This window comes from Perca fluviatilis, chromosome 19 (assembly GCF_010015445.1).
Source record: "Perca fluviatilis chromosome 19, GENO_Pfluv_1.0, whole genome shotgun sequence".
Classification (NCBI taxonomy): domain Eukaryota; kingdom Metazoa; phylum Chordata; class Actinopteri; order Perciformes; family Percidae; genus Perca; species Perca fluviatilis.
Genome location: NC_053130.1, coordinates 26,898,360 through 26,904,359, shown reverse-complemented (window position 1 = coordinate 26,904,359; position 6,000 = coordinate 26,898,360).

Here is a 6,000-nt window from a genome sequence, read left to right as displayed (position 1 = left end):
GCTACTGAATCAGACACAAACAAAGCAAAAAAATGTAGCTCCCTTAGCCTACTTGCGTTTGTCAAGCTCAAGCTAATTTGTTAACCTAGCTAAAAAGCTAATTACAAGGATAATACAGATTTTCATTTTAGAAGAAGTTGATGTGTGAGCTCTACTGAACTTATACTTGAGAGGACTTTAGCACCAGTCATTTTATTTCCACCTAGCAACGTAAAACGAACACTAAGGATTATTTGTTTATCTTTAACCCTCACCATTAAGCTAACTGTTAGCTTACATTAGCAAGCAAAATGGCACTATAGAGCACTTCCCTTATTCTTTATACTTGTGAGGAACATCACCTTAATACTAAACCGAAAAGAACACACACTTTTAGACTGTGTTCTATATGGGTTAATTTAAAACTAGATTCACTCCAGTGAACATAGCATCAGTAACAGACAGAAGGTTAAAAGGCAGTACAGACAGGGGTGATGCAGTTGAAGTCTGAGTTTGTTCCTGGGTCCACTGGCTGTTGTTTCTCTCTTATTTTTCCCACTTTAGTTTACCATGCCTTTGTCCCGTAGAACTGCTCTCTGCATGACTCACTGAGCTGGCATCAAGGTAGTCTGGCACTGATTCTCTCCAAAAGGTTACGCCATTGTGATTCTGACCCTGAACCGAGCTCCTAATCTCTGATGCACATGCTGCGCGTTTGTGTGTGACTGAATGAGTGTGTTCACTTAAGCATTCTTTGTGTATGTGTATTGCGAGAGCAGCAGCCTGTGCACCAGGGGGCATTACATGAAGATATTCTATTTCACCTCAGCTCTAAAGGGAAAACATGGTAGATAATTATTTGAATTTTTTTTTTTAGATCTGATATCGAATTAACCGCAGATTGTGTCAGATTTAATTGGGGGGTAATTAATTTGCTGCTGTGATTAAGGGTGACTCACAGCTACATTCATTCTGGCTGATTCATCTCAACACGTGAAGCATAATGTGTAACTGTTGAAAGGTCTTACTGGATGGCTTTAGCAGAGATGCAGTGCCGTGCTCTTTTTCTGTCAGGGAGCCATTGACTTCTTCTCTGCTGATAAGTCTGTGGTGTACAGCGTTTGTGTGTATGTGTATCACTCATCTCTGTGCTGGGAGCTGTCGATGAGATGAGTGGAAAACCTGTCAGAGAGTGACGTGGCAGTACAGCCCTGGGGGATTTTGTGGGTGAGAAATGTGTTGCCTCTCTGCTGGTTTTCACCGGCCTCCTCCAACAACGATGGCGGTGTAAAAGGTTGTTGCTGTTTATATACCACTAATTCCACTAATCTCCATTCATTTTTAACCATAGAGTTTTTATTCTTTTTTTTCCTGAGAAGCAGAAACATGGTGGTGGCTTTTTCTGCCCATATTTTAAGTTAAATGTGCATCTGCTTCTATACTGGATAGCAGCCAACCAAGATAAAACAACAGCCATTTTGTTTGCATTCAACTACAGCCACATAGCCAGTGGCACTATCAAAGCCCCAACACTGCCGTAGCTGTTGAATGCTAACAGAAAATTAACCCTACTTGCCGTGGCAACATAGCTGAAATTCCTCATTAGATCACAGAATTTGAGGGGTGACAGAATTTCGTGTACATCGGGATATTATAAAGTTGAAGGGTTTGCTTCTGGTGTTTATTCATATTTTGCTAGTGTATATCAACAGTATACATAAAATGATTTGTTATATCAATGCCAGGACACAATCTCAATATAATAATGCATGCATATTTATGGGGAAGTTGTACATCCTTCATACAGTAGTTACACTGACCAATCTTAGTGACAACTTATAAACTAGTTGTATGGAAAGCCCTTAATGTGATTTGATAATATGACCTTTACATGTGACATAGCATTACAGATTATGTATTTGGGTCCCATGTGTAATATTTTTTAAATGATTACTGGCAAATTTAAACCATGCTGCACAGATTGCAGCTTCAGTTTCGGAATGAAATGGTCAGTATTTAAAGGTACAGGCACTCGTTATTCCAGTTTTCGAAAATGAAAAGGACATATTTGAAGATACTGTGCAGGTTTTGTCTGTTTCAGTTTGAGGCAAAGAAATATTATCAGCCTTCACAAGTTTATCTCACTAATCTGAGAATCAATCTAAACCTGTCCGTGTGTTTGAAGGCCGTAACGCCTTAAAAGCGAATTCCCATGGATGCAACAGAATTTCAAGAATGATATCAACTGAAACATTGATTTAATGCTCAAACTCACCAGTGTATTTTACATTGCAAAATCATTTCACATATTTTTTTCATTGCGGTAATATCATATCTCCCCTTCATCCAAAGTGGCTATGAACATACCTAGAATGCACCAGAGGGACTAACAAAAAAAACCCAAACATGATCTGACGCCCTGAAGCACAAAGCTGCAATTACAGACAAGTTACGCTTGTTATCGCAAAAAGCACACTTCGCCTTTTCCTTTGCCTGAAATCATGTTGCTGTTTCACACAAGTGAGAGAGTCCTTGATGAGGCAGTGATACCGAGCCCTCTTTAAAATGCCTGTGTTTCACATGGAGAGGCAGAGATAATGACTGTGCAGCTATGGGTATGAACGCACACATTGGCATTTCCCCCCTCCGGAAACCCATCCAGCAATCATCGCCTGAAACACTGACTCATCAAGACACACATACTGTAAGGAGAGAACCAGACAGCCAGAACTTGTCATTTGTTCTGCATATTTATCATTTCTTCAGCGTCAGATGATACCTTAATGAGAGCGTGTGGGACATTTCAAAAGGTTTAACGTGGTCCCATGGTGCAGATGTAAGCGTGCTTTTCCAGCTGCAGGACCGAGTATGAAGTGAGAGAGTTACATGATCGGCTTCTTTTACCACTGTCGGAAAAAAAAATAAAAAGGGCGGTGGCGTGCAGAAGACTTAGCGAGCTCTGATTATTATTATTCTCCTCTGGAGCACCAGCTGATGCTGATCTGCCATACAAGGCCAAAGAATGTCAAATATGAGGGGAGGGCAGGGAGTGTAATGAAGCAAGCTCCGCTCGCTTTCACATCCCATTGCAACACGTTTGTCTTCACATGCACAGTTGTGAGCTCGCATGGAGGCAAACGCAGACATCCACATGTGCACACACACACAGAAATATGGAAGAATCAACACTTCCCAGGCCTCAAAGGTGGAAGCTATGCAAACTCAGCTGCTCTGATTTACAGTAAGCAAGTAAGCTCCTCGGCTTAACCACAACCTGAGCACAGATCTGTTTTCTTTTCTTCCAGAGAGCTGAGCTAAGAACATTTGCACAGACCCCCAAGCACAGGAGATAAATGCTCTTGTGCTTGTACAATGTCTTATGATGTGATTTTTATCTACATGAACTATTTGTGTTTGCACCAAAGGCTGCAGTCCCTCCAGGCCTTTAGGGAAAGCTGTTCATATATTAATACCATTTACTGTAAAACAGACAGAGATGCTTAGGAGAACAGGGATTGGAGAATAAGGGATTGGTCACAGCAGCATTTATACCAGCAACATTTAGATCAGTTAATTTCAAAATTGAAAAAAAAAGCTTTGGCAGTACTGACCTTAGAGGATACGGTGAGACTTTGTCAGTCAAAAATGAAGGAAGCTATCCTATTAGCAGTGTCACAGTCACACACGATCCATTTTTAGATGCTCTGCTGCAGTGTAACGGCGCCATAAATTGATGCGTCACGTTTTTTTTAACTGCGAGAAAGTAGTGGTTTATCTAATGTTCCCTTGAATTAAGGAGGTCCACGCTTTTTTTTTTTTCCAAGTTCAACTTAATTCATCTCAACACTCACATGCCCGTATTGACATTGAAACAACATTTGGTTGCTCATTTGTTCTCTTATTTTTCTGCCACAAATGAACCTGTTGGCTTCTAAAAAATCAAACAGGTTAATCAGGTCGCTCACATAAATCACTGCAAAGTGTGTGACTGCACTTGATGTTGGACGTGAACAAAAACAGAATATGGACATTCTGATCTAGAGTGTGAACATAATGTGGTGATCCTGGCTGAGGCCATTTTCATTTTGGCACCTATAGCAGCCCAGCCTCACCTCATTATCAAAAGGCGCTAATCCACTGGATCCTATTAACTACACACACACACACACACACACACACAGGCATGCACACACACACGGGCACACACGCACGCACACACACACACACACGCACGCACACACTAGACCCCTTTATTCGCCCCCTCCTCTTCTGAGTTAATTAGATTGCAGTCTGTTCAGAGGAGAGAGTTTTGGGATCTATCAGGGCCTCCAGTAAGCGCCTGTTGTGGTGCTGCAATGTTAATAGTCGTGGATTAGTGAGACAATGGAGGTGGTGCTGGGATCAAGCTGTGAGGAGGCAGGGTTCACAGATGGGATCAGCATAGCTGCTGGGCCCGGGCTGGGCTGCACACACACACACACACACACACACACACACACACACACACACACACACACCCACACACACACACACACATACGGGACAGGAGAGTCCCATGTGTAAGTAAAAAGTAAAGTAAAAACATGTACACGTTGTGCTGTTTTGCACATTTACTCCACCGCTAAGGATCACATTGTCACATCGCACAGTCACAGATCAAAACATTCCAGCCTCAAGGCTGAACACACACGCTCATAAATTATGGAATCCATTTTTTACCGACTTCATCTCCATTGTCACGTATCACATTATCACGTTGCACAATCACAGACAAGACACATTTTCGATTTTTTGATCCCGTGAACCAGATTCCAATCCCTAATCTGAGTGTAGGGTTTATACAATCTGTGGGTGTGGGTGTGTGTGTGTGTGTGTGTGTGTGTGTGTGTGTGTGTCTGTCATTTAAATAATAGGCAGCTAAAGAAGGACCAGAGCAGCCAGAGGGCACACATGGACTGGAGGATAACTTTAAAAGACAAACAAAAAGAGATTGCAGTTAATAGCACCACATGTAAAGAATGTACAGCGTGTGTGTGTGTGTGTGTGTGTGTGTGTGTGTGTGTGTGTGTGTGTGTGTGTGTGTGTGTGTGTGTGTATTGGTGGGATTATAGAATACCAGCAAGATGAGGCATAGGAGATGACAGATGGTGTGAAAGGTTACATATTAAGATATGAACACAGACTGCTCAAAGCATGTGCCAAGAAGCCCCAATGTACACAACCACACCCTCCCACGCATATCTGGTTAATATGTGTCAACCTGTTACAATGGTAATATAGCTCCCCAGAGAGTCATTTCATTGGCACGCAGACTTCAGAGTAGGTTTGGGGGGGGGGGGGGCATTAAATGTCCCTCTGTTAAGATGTGAATCCATAATCAAATGTAGACGGGAGAACTTGAAAATGTATTTACAAGTCCTGCCCGCATTGGGTGGGTTAGGGGTTAGGGGTTAGAGGTTAGAGGTTAGGGTTAGCTCGTTTCAAAATACCTCAAATGGAAGAGTTTAAAAGAGGAATCTTTCTCATATTTCTGTGACTGGCAACTCACATGATATTTATAGGTACGTACTGTCAGTGACGGAATAAGACTAAAGGCCAATTCAGACAGAAAGTGTTTTTAGAATGTCTCATAGAACAGGGCAAACAGGTTGATTTTTGTTCTCCTCTGGCGCGCTTAGTGAAGCATAACCTCCACAGACAAATACTCCTCTGTTTACATGTTGGGAACTTATTGAAGGTATCTGTAATGATTGATCGAGGCTCCCGGTGTCGCTATAGGGACATTCCCCCCAACCCAGGTGGCTGGGAAATAAAATAAATAAGCTTAATCAATCAATAACAAAAAAATTGTTTCTTCCCATGGAGCCTCTACATGAAAATATTTTTGTTCAGTGAATGTGTATTGCTAGTGCTACGGAACAGAACGAAAGCTAGAGTCAGTGTGATTAAATTTGCCAACTAATGCTAATGTCAGCATGCTAATGACAACGCTAACACACTGATGTTAAGCAGGTATAATGT